Source organism: Gorilla gorilla, chromosome 3 (genome assembly GCF_029281585.2).
Source record: "Gorilla gorilla gorilla isolate KB3781 chromosome 3, NHGRI_mGorGor1-v2.1_pri, whole genome shotgun sequence".
NCBI classification, from domain to species: Eukaryota; Metazoa; Chordata; class Mammalia; order Primates; family Hominidae; genus Gorilla; species Gorilla gorilla.
In genome coordinates this window covers 117787577-117810037 of record NC_073227.2, presented here as the reverse complement: position 1 = coordinate 117810037, position 22461 = coordinate 117787577, and the positions used below count along the sequence as shown (strand labels likewise).

The 22461-nt window shown below is 34.0% G+C and overlaps 1 protein-coding gene and 1 long non-coding RNA gene across 2 annotated transcripts in view; one reads left to right on the top strand and one right to left on the bottom strand.

Moving 5' to 3' along the window:
• LOC109026497 (uncharacterized) overlaps window positions 1-22461 on the bottom strand; it is a 123783-nt gene that overhangs the window by 11882 nt on the left and 89440 nt on the right. The window contains exon 4 of the long non-coding RNA XR_002005493.2: window positions 14858-14905. This is a non-coding gene — a long non-coding RNA (uncharacterized lncRNA). The remainder of the gene's footprint in view (window positions 1-14857; window positions 14906-22461) is intronic.
• STPG2 (sperm tail PG-rich repeat containing 2) overlaps window positions 1-22461 on the top strand; it is a 672078-nt gene that overhangs the window by 641889 nt on the left and 7728 nt on the right. The window lies entirely within an intron of this gene.

Below are 22461 nucleotides of genomic sequence, written 5' to 3'. Positions count from 1 at the left end.
CAGAAATAAAATGATCAGGTCACTGTAAAAAGTAAAAAGTCTTAATTTACTCCTAAGCCCTCCATTTTTCTGATTCCAATGTGCTTTTTAAATATGACTTTCTATTAGTTCGTTTTATATTTATAATTTTAGCTTAATAAAACTACTTGTGATTCTCCATACTACTTGACTCAGTATTTCCACTTTATTTACTTTGTGTATTCTGTTTACTCTGCTTTGTGTATCACTTACCTATCATTTCCAAAATCAATCCGTTTCAAAACCCAGTGTAAATGTTAGCTTGCCTGTCACTCCATTCAGAAATACCAGCAACCTCATTTGAATCTGTTTAACGTTTTCATCCTTTATATCATAAATGTGTTAGTTTCTACCTTGTATTATTACTTATGCGATAGCTTAATCTCTTTAATTAGACTTCCTGTTCTTCACAAGCCTTACCTGTGCATGATGCATTTTTATTTAGTTAACATGCTAGTTTTTATCACGTAGTAGCTGATTTACAAATATGTGTTGAATTAATGTAAACTAGGGATAAGATTTGTCAAAGGATATAGAGAAGCAATAGTAGATAATGACAAAAACAAGGAAATGAGGAGGTTTTAATCATTTAAAAAGCGAGGCCAGGCGCGGTTCCTCACGTCTGTAATCCCAGCACTTTGGGAGGCCAAGGCAGGCAGATCACGAGGTCAGGAGATTGAGACCATCCTGGCTAACATGGTGAAACCCCATCTCTACTAAAAATACAAAAAAAAAAAAAAAATTAGCTGGGCATGGTGGCAGGCGCCTGTAGTCCCAGCTACTTGGGAGGCTGAGGCAGGAGAATGGCGTGAACCTGGGAGGCGGAGCTTGCAGTGAGCCGAGATCGTGCCACTGCACTCCTGCCTGAGCAACAGAGCGAGAGTCAGTCTGAAAAAAAAAAAAAAAACAAAAAAAGAAGGTAAACTATCATAAAGAACACCTGATGATTGGGGATAGATTACAATGATATAAAATTTTTCTTTGCATACTTTTCTAGGAGGATAAGGACAAATAAATCCCTAGAACTAATGGCATCCACTCAGGTGATTAGGAGTTCAGAGCTGAAAATTGGAAACTGTTATACGAAGTGATAAATTGTCATTATAAATGACCCCTGTGTCAGAGAACAAATGTGACTGGTATAAATTAATAGAAATAATGACAGTTACTATATAAGCTACTGTAAAATAAAATAGTAACACCAAAAAAAAAGTTAATATTTACTGAGGGGTTACATACCAATATGTGCATGCATGTGCACACACATATACACACACACTCAGAGGACTCTAATAGAGTAACTGTTCACAACCCAATGACAGGACCTTTAAATTGTTATAGGTTGGTCTACTCCATGCTGGTGATTCCCAAATACTATCTCCAATCTGGCTGTGGTTTTGTCCCCAAACTCCGAAATTAATTATCCAACTGTCTTTTTGATATATCCATTTGAAGATGTCATTTGGAAAAGTGTCAGGTGTCTACTCATGATCAGTAAATATTTACTGATTCAGAAAGAGAATAATATTTGCAACCACTTAGAGTTTATTGTTGGGATGAAAGAAAATATTCCAGTGTAACTAATTGCAATAGTAACTTAAATGATAACAACAATGTAATTATTTTAAAGGATGCTGCAAAACTGCTTCCAAAATTCAGGGACTTCTCCTAATAATAAGCTCAACTAAAATATAATTTGATAGCACATTAAAACAATTTAAAGATTATATGGAAAATATTCATAGCAAGCATAATATTAAATGTTAAAACACTAATCTTATTTCCATTAAAATCTGGATGGATACAATGATATCCTCCAGAATCACTATCATTCAATTTTGTTTTAGAGATTCTAAACAATGCAATATGGAAAAATAATCAAATAAGCAGAGAAAATGTTACAATGTGAGATATGAATAACATGTATATGGCAAAAAGAAAAAAGAAATGGTATTAAAACTATTAGCATTAGTAGGAGAATATTGCAAAGTCAGTTGAACAAGCTATATATAGAAAAATTTTTTTAAGTTAAAATAACAAATTAGGAAATTTTGATTATGAAAGTATAACTAGGCATTATAATGTCCCAAATAAAACTAGATATATTAGGAAGTAAATTTACTAAGCTACTGGATACATATGAAGAAAACTATAGAAGTTTGTTTTAGGATACCAAATAAAATCTGAACATATATGGAAAACATGCCACAATGCTGTATAGGAAAACTGAATAGTATTCAAATATTTACCACATTAAAAATTAAATACAATATATTAATTCATACATTCATTGATTTAACAAATTTACTAAATGCCCACATGTCTTTAGCACTAGGTATACAGGCATGAGAGAGATGGACAATATTTCTTCCTCCAAGAGCTTACATTCTAATGGTACAGAGAAAAAATAAACATATAAACAAGTTAACTTTTTTTTTAGGTAGTAGTAAGTGGCGTAAAGAAAAAAGAAACCAAAATCACACAGGAATGAGCCTGATGGTGGTGGTTGGCTGGCCTTTTAGATAAGCGGCCAGGGAAAGTCTCTGTGAAGAGGACCTTTCAGAAGAGGCATCTAAGCACTCAGCGGTCATTCCAGGCAACAATCTGAAGAAAAAGCCTCTGTTCAACAAGATCAACAAGTGCAAAGCTCTAAGGTCAAAGTATTCATGGTTTGTTAGGGGAGAGCAGAGCAATTAACAGTGAAGCAGTGTGAACAAGGGTGATAGTATGACAGAAGATGAATTTTATGGAATATTGAAAAGAAAACCCATGTAGGACCTGTACACACATACCAACCATACATATGTAATACACAGTACACAATATTATATGGAATGTAACATACGTTGAATATGGTACATATATATTATATACATATTTTACATATATGCATATATTATATATGTATTATATATAACATATATACATATATGTTAGATTAAGTGAAAACTTTTTGATAAACATTGTATACAGTATACATTGTAGTTAGAGTGAAGATTTCTAAGAAAAAGTCATAACACACCTAATATACAAATATGCAATTCATTTGGAGGAAGGGTAAATGACCTATAAACATAAGAAATTCAAATTATTTGGCAAAGAAATATTAATCAAAACAATTATATACTGTTTTCAACAAAAGTTTGGCAAAATAAAGAATGAAAACATTCAGTGCTAAAGTATTTTTGGAAAAACTATTTGCCCCCAGCAAAATCTATGTTTTAGAAACTATCCCTAATAATTAAATTATATATGAGGCTCTATTTTCAAAGATGTTTATTCAATATTTTTATAAGCAACACCCTCTTATCCATAGGCAAGATTTGAATAAATTACAGTAGTATATTTTTAACAAAAAATATGCTAATAGAGTGAATGAATAAGAAAATGAATTAATGCTATATGAATTAACTTGTAGAGAACCATATATATCACTAAACAAGCATGTTAAAGAATTATATATACTACATAATGCCATATATTTATATAAGTTAAATCTTTATGTGTATATTTGTTTTAGTAAGAGAAAAGTATGGGTCAACGCACACACAAAGTTATTTGCTACCTGCTAGGTAAGAATTTTGTATTTGAGGAGAGTTAGTGGTTTATTAACTTTTAAAAATACAGCTCTGTGGGGTTTTTTTTCTACTGGCTTCAGTGAGCATTCTTCTTTATAATTTTATAAAAATTCAATAAAATAAATTAAAAAGAAAGTAATGACATTAATGTAGGATTTTCTCTCTAAAAGTCATAAAGGATTCTGGCTAAACTTCCTCCTTCCCTGTAACCATCTTCCTTGTCCCTGATATATACCAAGGGGTAGTATGGAAAATTTGCCTTACATGCAAGCAATAAGTGAGTATATTGTAGAAAAATTTAAAATCATGTTCAAAGCCACTAAAAGTTAGTTGGATTATTATCACCATGAGCTGGCAATTCTAAGTAATACTAGTGATAAAATGACCATCCCACAGGAATCCTTACTATCCACCCCCCAACCTCCACCATTATCACTTTTTCGTGTTCTCATTTCAGCCTTGACCATTGCTTTTAAGAATGAAATGGAAAATGCAAGAAAGCCAACATTTTTAATGTATTCTTGTCTTTTTTTTTTCCATTAATACATTTTGTTTTCTAGAGCAATTTTATGTTCACAGAAAAATTGAACAAAATGTATGGAGAGTTCCCATAAACTCCAGTTCCCACAAACAGACAACCCTTCAATCAACATCCTAGACCATAGTAGTACATTTGTTATAATCAATAAACCTACATTGAGACAACAACATTATCATCTAAAGTCCATAGTTTACATTAGGGTTCACTCTTAGTATACATTCCATGGGTTTTGACAAATGTATAATGACATGTATCCAACATTGTTATATAGAATAGTTTCAGTGATCAAAAAAAACCCTCTGTTCTCCACCTCCTTCCTCCCTAACCTCTGGGACCAATTATCAGGGGAAACTCAGCCAGATATCAGGCAAAATTCACCCCCGATATTTCATGTAGGTTCTTTTCTATTTTCCCTAAGCATCAGCTGGTTTGAGAAATAAAGGGACAGAGTACAAAAGAGATAAATTTTAAAGCTGGACATCCGGGGGAGACATCACATGTCAGTAGGTTCCGTGATGCCCCCTGAGCCGTGAAACCAGCAAGTTTTTATTAGTGATTTTCAAAAGGGGAGGGAGTGTTTGAATAGGGTGTGGGTCACAGAGATCACATGCTTCACAAAGTAATATAATATCACAAGGCAAATGGAGGCAGGGTGAGATCACAGGACCACAGGAACGGGGCGAAATTAAAATTGTTAATGAAGTTTCAGGCATGCATTGTCATTGATAACATCTTATCAGGAGACAGGGTTTGAGAGCAACCGGTCTGACCAAAATTTATTAGGCAGGAATTTCCTCGTCCTAATAAGCCTGGGAGCGCTATGGGAGACCGGGGCTGATTTCATCCCTACGGTTTCAACCATAGAAGACGGCCACACCCAAGGGGGCCATTTTAGAGGCCTACCCTCAGGGGCGCATTCTCTTTCTCAGGGATGTTCCTTGCTGAGAAAAAGAATTCAGCGATATTTCTCCCATTTGCTTTTGAAAGAAGAGAAATATGGCTCTGTTCCACCCAGCTCACCAGCGGTCAGAGTTCAAGGTTATCTCTCTGTTCCCTGAACATTGCTGTTATCCTGTTCTTTTTTCAAGGTGCCCAGATTTCATATTGTTCAAACACACATGCTCTACAATTTGTGCAGTTAACCCAATTATCACAGGGTCCTGAGGCGACATACATTCTCCTCAGCTTACGAGATGACAGGATTAAGAGATTAAAGTAAAGACAGGCATAGGAAATCACAAGGGTATTGATTGGGGAAGTGATAAGTGTCCATGAAATCTTCACAATTTATGTTTAGAGATTGCAGTAAAGACAGGCATAAGAAATTATGAAAGTATTAATTTGGAGAACTAATAAATGTCCATGAAATCTTTCACAATCTATGTTCTTCTGCCATGGCTTCAGCCTGTCCCTCCATTCAGGGTCCCTGACTTCCCGCAACAACCAATGATCCTTTTATTGTCTCCATAGTTTTATCTTTTCCAGAATGACATATAGGATGAATCACATGTAGCCTTTCCGTTTGACTTCTTTCACTTAGTAACATGCATTTAGGGCTCCTCCTTGTCTTTTCATGGCTTGGTAGCTCATTTAATTTTCTTGCTGAATAGTATTCCATTATCTAGATGTACCACAGTTAATAATTAGGTAATAAAATAATTAATAATTAGTTTATCTACTGAAAGACATCTTGGTTGCTTTCAAGTTTTGGCAATTATGAACAAAGCTGCTATAAACATCTGTGTGCAGGTTTTGTATGGACATATTTTCTTCCTGAGAGCAGGCCTTGCTAAGAACAGAATACTCTCACATGTTGCAAAATGGTTCCTTTTCCCCTTTCCCTGCTGAAAGCACTAGATGTTTCTTCAGTATTCACTGTGAGAACCAAGGCAAGCTCCTGGAGGTGAAACTCACCAAAGTTTGGGGATGCCCACTGACTGCGTCTCCCTGGAGTTTTTATCTCTTAAACTTGTCCACACTGAGCTTCCAGCAATTCATCAATTACAGTGCAGATTTTCCTACCGTAACACTGGTTCCCACAGAAATTTCAGAATGAATTTCTGCCCCACTAAGTTGTGGTTCTGTGTTTCTATTTATCCCTTCAGTTTTCTGGGCAATGGTTTGTCTTGTAACTTCAGTTCTCTGAAGAAACTAAGAAGAGTTGTTGATTTTTTTATTCTTCTAGTTGTTGTTATGATGGAGGAATGATTTATAAGCTTCTTACAAAGTACTGTTCACACTCAATATGCACATAAATGTTCTCAAATAAATCAGCCTTCATGTGATTTTGTGTGATGTATATTTAAAACTAATTTGTGAATTTGAAAGAAAGAAAAAATTTTATTTACCATTGGGATGTACCTGCTGTATAAAAACTTGTTTTTGAGTCATATGAAACTGAAGGAATAGCATTACTCAGATAAATCTATAAACACTCAGAAAATTTTTTTTCAAATTGCATTCATATTGTATTTATAATATTAATCCTTAGCTGATATAAACTTCTTCTTGGAATATTAAGTTTTATTTTTCCCAACATTAAAACGTTGTCTTAAAATGAATTTTAAAATAAGAAGTCAATAGGATGAACACACAATTGCAGGTGTTCTGGGAGAAAGTTGGGTGCTGATCTTTTTTCCCACTTCTATTTAGTTCCTCCCCTAAGATGGTCCCTCAGGCACCTTCTCAGAATATCTATCGATCTCCAGAGAAGTATTTCAGCATTTTGCTGCAGATAAAATGTATACCATGTACAAGAATCACTTCAATTACTTAAAGTATTCTAAGATTATTTGCAAAACATTGAATTATTAGCAATAACATTATTATTCTAATAATATGAATATGACTATTTTTATTGTTTCAACTAGAGATTGTGGCCAGGAAACATTTACTCAGATAACTGACACAGTTTAAACTCTGTGATAATCAATATATTGTACATGACATAGTAATATGTAACAATTCTATAAAGATGCACATTTCACCATAAATCAAGTACAGTAGCTCCCCACCCCTTGTCTGTGGTTTCGTTTTCTGCAGTTTTAGTTACTTACCCAAAGTAAACTGTAATCCAAATATACTAAGTGGTAAATTCCAAAAATAAATAATTAGTAAGTTTTAAATTGCCATTCTGAGTAATGTGATGAAATCTCAGGCTGCCCTGCTCCATTCTGCCCAGGATGTCAGTCATCCCTTTGTCCAGTGTATCTAGCTGTATACACTACCTACTCATTAGTCATAAACATTGACATCGACACTGTCTGCTCCTAATACCCAACCATTGATATTGTAATGGCTTGATGATCCAGGATCACCCAAAGCAGATGATCCTCAATCTGACATATCATCAGAAAGTCAATAGTAGCCTAATGCTACAGCGCAATGTCTATGTCATTCACCTCACTTCATCTCATCACAATGCCTATGTCATTCAGCTCACTTCATCTCATCACAATGCCTATATCAGTCATTCACCTCATCTCATCTCATCTCATTGCATTTTATCATCTCACATTATCACAAGAATTGTGCATACAGTACAATAAGATATATTGAGAGAAAAAGACCACATTCATATAACTTTTATTACAGTATTTCATTATAATTGTTTTATTATTATTGTTGTTAATTTCTTATTGTCCCTAATTTATAAGTTAAACTTTATCATAAGAATGTGTATAAAAACAACAACAACATAGTATATACAGTGTTTGGTATCATCCATGATTTCAGACATCCACTAGGGGTCTTGAAACATATTCCCCACAGATGAAGGGGGACTACTATATATTAAAGATTACATGTTGTATAATGTATTTTGAAAGCTAGTATAATATATTTTAGGAAAAATATATAATGTGCCAAATTCTTCCTTGCAAAATAATTTTCCCCCCACACTATAAAACACAGAAAATGTTTAGTGAAAATCTTTGAAAATGTAGTACAAACCAGAAAGGCAAATGTGCCTCCAGTCTCAGTCAGCTGTGTTTTAAAATCACCCAACTCTCATTAAAAGGATTCATCTATCATATTTCTCTAATCTCAGTGCCTTCTTACTTTATTTTATTGTTAATTCTCTCTCTCCTGAGGGAGAAGGCTGGAATTAAAAATCAGAAAATAATTGTCCTGAATCTGACTTTCATTTTATTTTATAAGACAGAAATAAGCATAAACCATCTACAATCATAGCTCATCATATGCAGTGGTTTCAATAGGATTCACTGTTACATAAGGATATTTTTTACTCATGTAAATTTCTATTTCTTTATTTACACATATCTCCTAGAAATAAGACATGCTCAAATTAAAATCTCTTTAATTGTCTGTTCATTTGGTTACTGGTCCTTTATACTCTCTCCAGTCATTCTCTCACTACGTCCTGACCTGCACATAAAACACAACCTTTTTTTGGCACACATGTTCCCACTTGCCTTTTTGACTTCTTGACATGGAGATTTCTGCCTCTATGTTTTAGTTTCTGTGTCTGTGTCTTTCTGTGGTATTTCTTCAGCCTCCCTTTTTGGCTCTATGAGCTTGGTCTTTCTACCTGGTTTTGCTTGGGTCTCTGGTTTTTGTCTTCCTTGAGGTCTTGGGTCAGAAACAACTAATTTTATATCTCATGAATCTTAGATGCAAATGTACAACTGCCGCTCTCTTCCTTATCCTAGCATCCCTCAGACATATTATACTCAGAATGTCCAGAACTGAACCTAGTATCTTCCTCTCTGATTCTGCTCTCTCACTGTACTTTCTCTGTTGGCAACATCCTACCAGTTATATTTGGTTCCTTCTTCTACATTACTACCATTAATAATGGGGCAACCCAATGTTTCTGTCAAGCCTATCATCAACATTTTCTTCCAGCTGTTACAGATTAGCTTTATCAATATTCCTTCATTTCTGGTCTTGGTTCATTTTATTCCAAAAAAAAGTAGAGAATGACTACAGTTATTTCAAATCCAAATTATTTAGCATGAACTCAGTTCTTTAATGTATTAACATGCATTTAAAAAAATTATAAATGTCATTGGGTTGTTCTTTAATGTATTAACATGCATTTAAAAAAATTATAAATGTCATTGGGTTGTTATTTTAGAAAACTGAGCATTCCCTTTAGCCAATAAACAGGTGGATTTTAATAGCACTACCTGAATACCATGGTGGTGCATGTTTGCCTGAGTTTAAAACAAAATGCTTCCAGATATGTGAGAGTATTACCAACCTTTGTTTTTCTCATCCATATTTCATAGAAAAGTGGCAGCTAATTCAATTGTATAGACCAACATACTATAATGTTTTGAAGGCAGTAAACTTTGGTTGTATGTGGTTTTTATTTTGGTTCTGTTGTAGTTTTTATATCTGTGTGGAAAGAGAAGCCAGATAGTCAAGGGGGGAGAGCTTGTGTTTCTTAGTTATCTGTGAGAAACCTTAAAGTAGCCTGACTAAATAAAACTGCTTTTCTTAGGTATCTTTTTCTTCATTCTCCCATTCCACTGCATAGGCCAAATCACTATGAGGCTATTTGACACATGGAAGAATTTTCTCTGCCTAAGGGGAAGGAAATAGGATTCATCTGAACTGGGAGGGAGTAGATTTGCTGTTCTATAGTGTTTATACGGCATAGGAAAAAATTTAATAGTCTAGGGATTCTATTTACAGTGACCACCTCCAGAAAATCTGCTTGGACTGGTTATTACCACGTTTAACTATCTTTTCTTCTGAAAAGCGAAGGTGCCAGATACAGAGCTTTATAAAGTAGTGCATGCAGTACATTTAGGAATGTGAGAAAGAGAAATGGAATAAAGCACAAAAGGAGATGACTGATGCTTGTACGGAGCTCCCATTTAGGTGACGTCAGTTATAGCAACCTGTGCAATTAAGCTCATTTTCGGATAGCACAGAAGGCACTAGAGTTTTCCTTTCTTCTTGATAATCAATCGGAAAAGAAAAGAATGTGCTTATTTTTGATTAATTAAAAAATAAACAAACTTGGTTAGGTATAGATATGGATTTTTAAAACCCAAAGAAGTAACTTTCAATCATTGCTTTCAAAGATAAATAAAATGTAATGCATGAGTTTGTCACTGTCACAAATTTTTGAAGAAACCATTACATTGGAAAAAAAGTTTGACAAATATTTTGTGCACTAACTAATCTCTTAGAGTCTTATAAACTTTAATCTAGATATAGAAGCTTTTCTTTTACTTTTTGTTGTTTAAACACAAAATTAATGATGGACTGTTAAAGTATAATTTAATCACTGGATTAATGTTTATGAGGATATGTAGCAAAATCTTTAAACATGCTAATGCCTCTCTTTTTCCTATCAACTTACTCTCTTAGAGATAATATAATGTTTATTCTCTACAGTCTATGTAGTATGCCACATAAGAACCTCACCTAGGAACAAATCCATTCTTAATGCAGTAGGTAGAGTCCTATCCCATCTTAAAAAAAAAAAAAAAAGCAAAAGCAGCTTTAATAACTAACAGCCATATTCTTGCTCAAACGATGAGATGACTTATAGAGTACCTGGTAGTGTTCCTTGCTCTCTATCTAATTATTTTGCATTAGTCTACTCTGCGTTTGCGTTTATCTCCTGATCCAGTCAACAAAACAATCTAAACTTTTTAGCCTATTTGCCTACTTTCTCATAATGGTTTTTTCTCCATTTCCATTTTGAGTATAGTCAGTTAACAGACTGGTTTCTTTTTAATAGGTTTTATGAATCACTTTATTATTAATATGCCTTGTGGTTCATATAACATGAATACTGTATGAATGTAAAATGAATTCTTGAACTCATTATATATGTAATTTATTTTAAAATTGAAAACTTCGTTTGGTGAATCATCATCTGGTTATTCTGTTTTACTCTTGCCATTAGTATTGAATGATGATGCTTAGGATTTTTTTTTCTATATGAATAAAGGAAGAAGAGTATTTGATTATGGTAATATATGATTAAGAATTTATGTGCTTTTTACCCAATTTAAAATATTAAAATCATCAAATTAAAATCATATACTTTTAACATTTTAATTTATCAAATGATAAACCTCTTTTATGATTGCCATGAAAATGAAAAATACTCATTTTGTAAGGTTTTAAATATACTCAGATTTTGATTGTAATAAAGTCAAAGTAATGTCTGGTTAAGGCTTCCCCAAAAGATAGGGTTAAATTCAGTGGCTATGCAATTCTTGTGACCTTTTTCAGATACTGGAGATAACTTAGTCATTTTCCATTTCTCAGCTATAGTATTTCTTTTGAATGTTGTGAACTTTTTAAAAATGTCACTAAAATGTTAACTATTTTTTTTCTTCACACATTTGTCGGTTTTGACTATAGTAGCTTGGGTGCTAAAAAGTCTATTGCAAATATCTTTAACAAACTCTGTAACTATTTCTCAACTTATAGGTAATCCTGTTTCACACTTGAATGCATGATATATGACATCAAATAATCTATGATCTAGTTTTCTGAAATGACATGGAGAAAGATCACTAGTTTCTTTTTCTAATATTCATTAATTTACCAACTTATTCAAACAGCTCATATTTTGTTCTTATATTTCTGCTATGTTTACGTAAGTTTTGGATGATTTTGTTAAACTCTGGGAAGGTGTGAATAATATAACCATAAACGATGGAAGAAACTCACAAAAGAAAAATGTAATAGACTTATTCATCTAAAAAGTTAAAACTTTTATATGAAAAATAAATACTTAAAATCCACAGAAAGAAGTAGAAACAGAATATTAGTAAATACCACAGATAACTAACAAATGTTGATCAGTTGCTACGTCCCAAGCCCTCTTCTAAGAACTGCTCATTCCCATTAATGGAAAAGGAAGCTGAGCACCTAGCCCCATTCACAAAACTATTAAGAGGCAGTGCTTGACTCTAAATGTAGACAGTATAGTTCAAGAAACCATACTCATCTTAACCATTATCACTAAGAGTTAACTGATTAGGGCATATCTAGATAGTTGGAAACAAAAGTGATGCAGATGTATCCTAACTTCTATTAATTACACACTCAGAAAGGCTGTATAAACACAAAAATTTCTATCTCAGACAAATAGATTCTACGGCCTTGGTGCTACAAGTTGGATATGGCTGGATATGTTGAACAGGAAAAATTCAAATGGTGGGCTTGCATAAATCATAGGTATGGATATGCTTTTTTATTACCTTTTGGTATTATAATACATAGATATAAAGGATTTATTTAAAACCCTGGAATCTTGTAGAAACAAACACAAAACTTCTCCATAGGGCTATTTTTGGTTTTGAACAAATTTTTCTTTCCTAAACTCTGAAAATGAGTTAACAACAACAACGACAACCAAAAAGTTACAAACCACTGTGAGGAAGAATAAACACATGTAAACAACAGGAGAATTAATATACTCAAGAACATTACAGTTCACCCTCTGTCTCTGTGGGTTCCTTATCCACAGATTTCACCAAGCATGGATCAAAAATATTGGAGAAAAACATCAAAAAGTACAATTCAACAGAAAAAATGATACAAATAAAAATATACAGTATAATGACTATTTATATAATATTCACATTGTATTAGGTATTATAAGTAATCTAGAGATGATTTAAAATATATGAGAGGATGTGCATAGGTTATATGCTCATATGATGCCATTTTATATCAGGAACCTGAACATCTAAGGATTTTGGTATCCACTGGGGTTCCTGGAACCAATCCCCTATGGATACAAGAGAATACTGTATAAGATAAAAGAATCCGATAAGAGATTATGAAATATATGATTAATATGATTAAACAAATGATATAATAGAACACAGAAGGAAAAACCTGAAAGCATATATACACAAAGAACAGATATATTTTTCAAATATCCAAATAGACTTCTGGATTCAGCTCTAATATATAAAGAGCTTGAAAGTCATCACTCTTGTCTTTACAATAAGAAAAATCTGGACAAAATGAAAAATAATGACTTCATTTGGATCCATCTAAAAACAAGTTGCAGTAACAGCCACGACTTTGAAATCTGGATGGAGACAAATACAGAGTGATACAGCAAATGAGATCAGGAGTTGAAGCCATTGGATCCATCAACTGAGAGGAATAAGTACAATGGTAATTTTGACAAATTGCTGGAGGCTGATCCAGAACTAGCCTGGTAATTAGAAAGCGCCAGGCTTTCTAACCCACATATTCACGTGCTTTCTCTCTAGCAGCTCACCAACAAGTTCTCCTAGCCTGAATCCTGGAAAGTTTCCTTCAAGGGAGAGAAGAGTAACCATTATGAAGTAAGACTGTAACCTTTTCCAAAAAAAGTTATACTCTCCAGGGGAAGAACTTAACCTAATACAATTCTGAAACTATTCCAGCTGAAGAAAACAGAGGAGCAGAAAAAAGTCATGACTTTTTTTAAGGGTGTATATGTTGAGTACTATAATTGAGTGGACATAAATATGATCTTTTATGACTGTTGATATATACCTATGCAAGAATACATTTAGATTTCTTGCAAATATTCTGTTAAAGAATAATTCAATTCACCCACTATTTATCCCTACTATTATGTGGTGACATGTACCAGGCAAGTACCAGTGACAGGGTAAATAAGCATGTAAAAATATGAGGAACATTTGGGAGGCCAAGGCAGGCAGATCACCTGAGGTCAGGAGTTGGAGACCTGTCTGGGAAACCTTGTGTCTACTAAAAATACAAAAATTAGCTGGGCATGGTGGTGTGCACCTGTAATTCCAGCTACCTGGGAGGCTGAGGCAGGAGAATTGCTTAAACCCAGGAGGAAGAGGTTTTAGTGAGCCAAGATCACACCACTGCACTCCAACCTGGGTGACAGAGCTGGGTGAACTGCTGGTGAGGATGAAGAACAACACTGACTGGAATAGAATTAATTCCAGAATGAACAGTGGCACCACTACTAGTTTGGAAGATAGTTTGGCATCTTCCAAAGTATTAAGTAATCTCTAGATTACTTATAATACCTAATGCAATGTAAATGCTATATAAGTAGTTGTTATACTGTGTACTTTCATTTGTGTCATTTTTTTACTGTTGTATTGCATTTTTATGTTTTCCCCCAAATATTTCACAAACTTTTTGTAAAATTTTTTACAGAGCTAAATGTGGCTTTACTGTAAAATCCAATGATTATGTTCTTAGGTGTTTACCCAACTGATTAGAAAACTCATGTCCATATAAAAACCTTCATGCAAATATTTACAACAGCTTTATGCAAAATTGCCAAAGACTTGAAGAAACCAAGATGTTGTTCAGTAGGTGAATGGAAAATCAAATTTTGGTACATCTATGTAATGGAATACTATACAGCAATAGAAAGGAGTGCGGTATAAAGCCACACAAAGACCTGATCTACTAAATGTAATATGGTATCAAGATGGGATCTCAGAATAGAAAAAGAACATTCGATGAATGCTAAGGAAATATGAAAAAACATATGGTGTTACTAAACAGTAACGTATCAATATTGATCCATTAGTGATGACAAATATACTAATGTAAGATAATAACAATAGGAGAGGCCGAGTATAGTGGCTCACGCCTGAAATCCTGGCACTTTGGGAGGCCAAGGCAGGCAGATCACCTGAGGTCAGGAGTTCAAGACCAGCTTGGCCAACATGGTGAAACTCCATCTTTACTGAAAATATGAAAATTAGCCAGGCATGGTGGCACATACCTGTAATCCCAGCTAGTTGGGAGGCTGACACAGGAGAATCACTTGGACCTGAGAGGAAGACGTTACAGTAAGTCGAGATCACACCATTGCACTCCAGCCTAAGTGACAAGAGTGAAACTCCTTCTCAAAAACAATAAACAAAAAACAAACAACAAAAACACAATACAAGAAAGTGGTATAGCATATACAGAAACTCTCTAATATCCTTTCTACTACTTTTCTATAAACCTAAAGCTATACCTAAATAAAATGTTTATTAAAAGCTAATAAAGCATCTGAAATTTATATATAAACATGTACATAAATTCATTTAAATAAAAAAATTGTAGTGGCTAGGCACAACTGAGCAAAGAAGTAAAGGTAAATGTGAGGTATCGGTTACAATACAATTCAAAAAGATAAAGAGATGAAAAATGTAAAAGACTGCTTGAAAGCTGGATAATATTTCAGAAGAGCAAGGGTAACAAAAATAAAACATGAAAAAAAGATAATTTACCACATTTGCATACAGAATAATGGTGAAAAATTATGTGATCATCTTAATAGATTCAGAAATAAAAGGATAAAATTTATGCTCATTTATTGTAAATGACTTAACAAATGAATAGAAGGAAATATATAATCAGATAAAGAAATTTTTAAAAATCATAATGGTGAATTATTTTCTGTGTGTGACTGGGAAGTCATCAGGAATGCCAGTTATAACCACTGCTATTCAATTCTATACTGGAGTTCTCAGTCCATACGATAAGGAAGAAATAAAATTGCAAACATCTGCTGATAAACACATTTTGAAATTTAAGAGTCCAAAATAATCTGTAGGTAAGGTACATGAAAATAAATGAGTTTAGCACAGTCAGTGAACAAAAATAAATTAAAATTTATAGCTATCAGCACAAATTATTGGAAAATAAAATTTTAAAATGTCATGCCAATGATATAAAAAAAATACCAAAAAGAACTAACAAAAGATGCACAAGACCTCCAAACTGACAACTACAAAAAATTATTGACAAAAACTAGGAATTATATAAACAAATAGAAGAAGGTATTATGATTATACATTCAATATTTTATGGATGCTAGTTTTCCAAAAATTGACCTTTAAATAAATTCAGTGTAATCCCAATTAAAAATCTCAGCAGATTGTATGTGTGTGTGAAAATTGACATGCTGATTTAAAAATTTATATGAAAATTTATATAGAATTTGATAATGAGAGCAATTATGAATAAGAAAATAGCTTAGAGGATTTACATACCAAATATTAAGATTTATATAAAACTACTATAAGTAAGACAATATGACATTGACATAAAAATAAAGAGATAAATGGGAGAAAAGAGCACAAGTAACAAATAGAGCCATAAATATGTAGGACAATGGAAGGTTGGTCTTATCAATAACCAGTGCTCATTCAACTGGGTTTCCATATGGAATGAAAATAATTTTGAGTGCTATCTTACACTACATACAAAATTGATTCCAGATGTATTGTTGATCTAAGAATGAAAAAAAAATCAAGATTCTAGAAAAGAAGAAGTAGGAGACTATCTTCATGAGGTTAAGTTAATGAAATACTTCTTTGAGAGGACACAAAAAATGCTAACTAATAATAAAAAGATGATATATTGAATGACATTCAGTAAAGAGTATCTATTGATTAAAAGATGCCATTAAAATGAATGGAAGGGCATGACACAGAGAAGAGTGAAGATATCTAATTATAGATATCTAGAAATGAATCTAGAAATGAAGTTCTAAAAATAGATTTAAAAGAGGCAGCCAGCCAATAAAAATGGACAAAGACTTGAACAGGCACATTAAAAAGAAAAAAGGATATGCAGATGGAAAGTTAACATATGAAAACGTTCTCAACTTCATTATAAGTGATAAACAAATTAAAACTACAGTGTTTTTGTTAGTCAGTTTGGGCTGCTGTAACAGAATACCATAGACTGGGTGGGTTATAAACAACAGAATTCTTTTTCTCACAGTTTGCTAGAAATCTGAGATCCATGCCAGCATGGTTGGGTTCTGGTAAGGGCCCTCTTCTGGATTGCAGACTGCTGACTTCTTGTTTTCTCACATGATGAAAAGAAAGCTAGCTAGCTCTCTGGCCTCTTCATAGAAGGGCACTTATTTCATTCATGTAGGCTCAACCATCGTGATCTAATTACCTCCCAAAGTCACCACCTCCTAATAACATCACATTGCAAGAGGTAGGATTTCAACATAGGATTTTTGGGTGAAGCACAAACATTCTGACCAAAGCAGTGTTATACTACTTTATTCCCATTAGCATGGCTAAAATGCAGAGAGAGAGAGAGAGATAACGAGAGAGAGAGAGACAACCAAGTGTTGGAAAAGATGTGGAGAAAAATGAAACTCTCATGTGCTTTACTTGGTAGATTCTGTAAAACTAAATGTATAAATAGTTTATGACCCAACAGTTAGTCTTTTGGGTATATAATGAAATGGAATGTGTATATGTGCACCAAAAGGCATGTGCAATGATGGATAGAAACACTATTTTTAATAGCTAGAATTGGAAACAACCCAGAAATGGTCATCAGAAATAGAGTGGATAAAATACATTGTGGTGTATTTATAAAATGGAATGAAGAGGAGAACTGAGCATGAATGTTATATGCAACCACACGGATCCATATTACAAGCATAATGTTGAATGAATGAAACCAGACTCAAGAGGAAATTTTCTATGTGATTCTATTTATCTAAAGTTCAATATTAGGCAATGGTGATCTAATAATAGTGTTAGAAGTCAAGTTTGTTGTGGCTATTGCAGGCTCAGGAGTGCATATGGGAGTTGTGACTGGGTGTGGGAACATAAGAGCGTTTTGGAGGACTGGTGATACTTTGTTTTTGATTGGGTGCTGCTTACACAGCAGTGTTCATTTTTTGAAAATTCATTAAATTATACTTGTGCAATTTTCTATATGTATGTTATGCTTTTAATAAATGTTTCCTTGAAGAAATACATGAAGAATAGTTTAAGAAGGTTAAACATGCCTAATAGCAGTTCCAAGAAAAAAGGAAAGAAAATGGAGAAGAGATGCACAAAATAATCTTAGTTGAGATTGTCCCGAAATAAGTGAAGACCTAAAGTCTCCAGAATTACAAAAAATAAAAATAAAAAAAAGAAAAGTAATTCAAATGTCTATGTCAAGAATAGATCTAAGTACTATAGAACCAATAGACAAAAACAGCTTCCAGGAAGCTAGATAAGAACCAAAGCAAAATACAAAATAAAATATATAATATGCATATTGTAATAAATAGAAAAAAATAAAGCAGAGAAGGAAGCTATCACATGTTAGGTCTGAGGAACAATATCGAAATTTTAAATGGGGCTTCCGGGGAAAACCCTACTGAGTATAAAGGGATATAATATAGGGGTGCAGATGCAGGAAAGTGGGTGGTTGTAGTAGTGGGGGTTGATGGAAGAGGAGAAAGTGGAACTTTCTTCTATAACCCTGTAGCTAATTCTCTATAGTTAAACTATAATTCAATTACTAATTACCTGATTGTGATGTGAATGGCCTAGTGTTATAACTCTGTAGAGCTTTAGTAAGTGAAGCATAATGTTGCTTCTACTATCATTCTCTAATTATTTGAAAGAGTGAAATATCCAAGAAACATAGCAAGACTGACAGAGAGGAAACAGAAAATGCTTCTCTGTAGTACATGTGGATAGAGTTTATGCAAATAAACTCGGTGATTAGAAGGACCCAATCAACACACTAATATAGATTTTACAAAACTCGAAGTGAAAAATAAATCTGAAGCCATCTAAAGTAGAAACTGACCTTGTTAAAAAGAGGCATCCTGGCCGGGCACGGTGGCTCACGCCTGTAATCCCAGCACTTTGGGAGGCCGAGGCGGGCAGATCACGAGGTCAGGAGATCCAGACCATCCTGGCTAACATGGTGAAACCCTGTCTCTACTAAAAATACAACAAAAATTAGCCGGCCATGGTGGTGGGCAGCTGTAGTCCCAGCTACTGGGGAGGCTGAGGCAGGAGAATGGCGTGAACCCGGGAGGCGGAGCTTGTAGTGAGCCGAGATCACGCCACTGCACTCCAGCCTGGGCGACAGAGCAAGACTCTGTCTCAAAAAAAAAAAAAAAAAAAAGCAAAAAACAACAGGCATCCTTTGAATTGCATGATACTGGATTGAGTAGAGGACTTCTGTTTCTAGGGAAGATGAATTGTAACCAGAATATTAGCGAAAGAGAAGTTGACCACTTGAATGTCTAGAAAAGTGACTTCATGTTTACAGTTTAAATTTTGTTTCAACACTTATTTTGAAAAATCCAAATGTTGAAACACTACTTGTTAATATATTGTATCATTTGCACTCTTCCTTTCTGCCTCTTTGTGTGGGCGTCTCTCTCTCACACAGTGATACACATATATTTATAAATTATTATTATTATTGGAGAATATATTCATAGGAAATTATATATTGTGTAACCGTTTGAATCTACCAGATATAATAATTTTTACCTTCAAATACTTTCGCATGTATCTCCTAACAATGAAGATAATCTTCCTCTGTAACCATAAAACATGATCAAATTCAGGACGTTTTTTATTGTTGCATATTATTATCTATAATATAGTCTTTATTTTACTTTTGCTAATTGCCCTGATAATATTCTACACCCGGAATCATCCATTGAATTTAGTTATCATGTTCCTTTAATATCCTTTAATCTAGAACACTTCCTCAGTCTTTCTTTGTCTTTCAGGGACATCAACCTTTTTGAAGCTATTTGGTATGATTAGTTTCAGTATTTGTTGATTTTCTGTCCTAACATGTCTGTATCTAATCAGAACTACAAAAGTTAACAGGTCATTATCCTCTCATCCTTCTTTGACAGGGAACAATGTAATGATTTTTTTTAAAAATTTCCATGTGCTTTGAAAAGGCATTAATCACTCCAGGGGAAAAATATATTTAGTTACTATTCAATCAAACGTATGAATTAAATCACTTTAATGACCTCTTGTGACTGAAAAGTTTTAAGCAATTTGTTTTTCTTCACATAATGAATATATACTATATATTTATAATTTCAGTGAGAATTATAAACCATGGAAAATTAGAATATATTCATTTTGCCTTTCATTTCATTATGAGTTTGAGAAAGAAAACATAGCTTTTTAACATTGTATTGATTTTACCTCAATTATAATTCATATTTCAAACTCATTCATCATAATTTCAACGAAATGACAAATGAATTGTTCTTCAGTTCATATTAATTTTAAACCAATTTTGCATCCATAGAACACAGAATATAAAAATTCTAAGTGGACATTAGGCTACTCTTTGCTGCAGACAAGTACTTTCAGATACTTTTGTATTCTGAAAGCTACAATTTGAACATGGTTTCAATGCAGATCAAATACACTTAGGACCCATCTCGTATTCATTCCTATTTTCAGGTGAAAAATGCTTTGAATACCAAATATCTGTTTTCATCTCTCTAGTAAGAACGCTAGTCTTTTTACTTCTCCCACTTGCACATGATTTAAGAGAAAGTACGTTGTTAATTGGAAAATGTTTTTGCATAGTTATGAACCTCTGATTATGTGCTGTCATCCATATCACTTTATTTTTTTCACCTAACAGTGCAACGAGTGTTAAAGTTTAGTTCTTTCATCACTGCCACCTCTTCATCATGGTTATTTAAGCCATTAAATTTTTCTCTAGGTTTCTTTTAACATCACCCCATTCCTCAAATGCTCTGCAGTTTAAAATTTCATGCTTAAGTTCCAGATTTTTAGTCTTTTCCAAACCCAAGCTGTCTCTTCATATACTTATTCTACTTTCACGTATTATTTGCAGCAATGGTGATTTTAACCCTTTATTTTTTGTTGCAAACTGTTAAAAGACAAACTTAGGCACATTAAAATGTTAGAGGTTTTTTTGTTGTTTGTTTTTTGTTTGTTTTGAGCAAACAGTGATTTGGGAATTGGGCAGCACAACACCAGAAGTGGTTCAGAACTCCACCTAGGGGGTGTGAGGTGAACTTATATAAGGTGTTCATGGAAGCATGACAATGAAAATATTTGCTTGGCTAAAGGGGAATGTTCCTAGTTAAATGTTAATTGGTGGTCTATGCCTAGTTAAGCTTCAGTCTTGTTTCACTGTTTACACTGAGTTGGGTTTGGTTTGATTACATAGGCACTGGAGTTGCCTCAGCCTAATGGCCTCCTAATTAAGTTTTGGCAATTATGAACAAGATACCTGTAAGCATTCATGTGCAGGTTTTTGAGTAGACATAAGTGTTCATTTCATCTGGTTAAATAACAAAGAGTATGATCACTGGGTCATATGGGAAGAATATGTTTAGTTTCGTTAAAATACTGCCAAAATACTTTCCAAAGTGGCTATGTCATTTTGTATTGCCACCAGCAAGGAATAAGAGTACTTTTGCTTTACATCCTCACCACTATTTGGTATTGTCAATGTTTTGCTTTTTGATCATTCTGATCAGTAGGTAGTGGTATCTCACTGTTGTTTTCATTTGCAATTCCCTAATGACATATGATGTGGAACATCTTTTAATATGCTTATTTGCCATTATATAATCTTCTTTGGCAAGGTATCTATCTATTCAGGTATTTTACCCATCTTTTTTTTTTTTAAATTTTCTTTTTTTTTTTTTTTTTTTGAGACGGAGCGCTCTGTTACCCAGGCTGGAGTGCGGTGGCGCGATGTCAGCTCACTCTAGCTCCAACTCCTGGGTTCACACCATTCTCCTGCCTCAGCCTCCTGAGTAGCTCAGACTACAGGCGCCTGCCACCACACCTGGCTAATTTTTTGTATTTTTTAGTAGAGATGGGGTTTCACCATGTTAGCCAGGATGGTCTTGATCTCCTGACCTCGTGATCCACCCGCCTCAGCCTCCCAAAGTGCTGGGATTACAGGCATAAGCCACCGCTCCCGGCCCCATCTTTTATTTTCTTATTGTTGAGTTTTAAGACTTCTTTGTATATCTTGTGTAACATTCCTTTGTCAGTAATATGGTTTGGCTCTGTGTTCCTACCCAAATCTCATGATGAATTATGATCTTCCGCATTGGAGGAGGGGTTTGGTGCTTGGTGCTTGGTGGGAGGTAACTGGATCATGGCGAGAGGTTTCCTCCTTGCTGTTCTCATGATAGTGAGTGAATTCTCCCAAGATCTGGTTTTTCAAAAGTGCGTGGCACTTTCCCCCTTGGCTCTCTCTCTCTCTCTCCCCTTCCTGCTGGCCATGTGAAAATGTGCTTGCTTCCCCTTTGCTTTCCGCCATGACTGTAAGATTCCTGACGCCTCCCAGCCATGCTTCCTGTACAGCTGTGGAACTCTGTGCCAATTAAAGCTCTTCATAAATTACCCAGTTTCGGGTAGTTCTTTATAGCAATGTGAGAACAGACTAATATAATCAAATATGTCTTTTACAAATGTTTTCTTGGAGTCTGTAGCTAGTCTTCTTATTTTCTTGACAGTGTCTTTTGCAGAACAAAAGTTTTTAATTTTAGTGAAATTCAGTTTGTTTTTTCATGGACCATGCCTTTGATATTGTTGTATG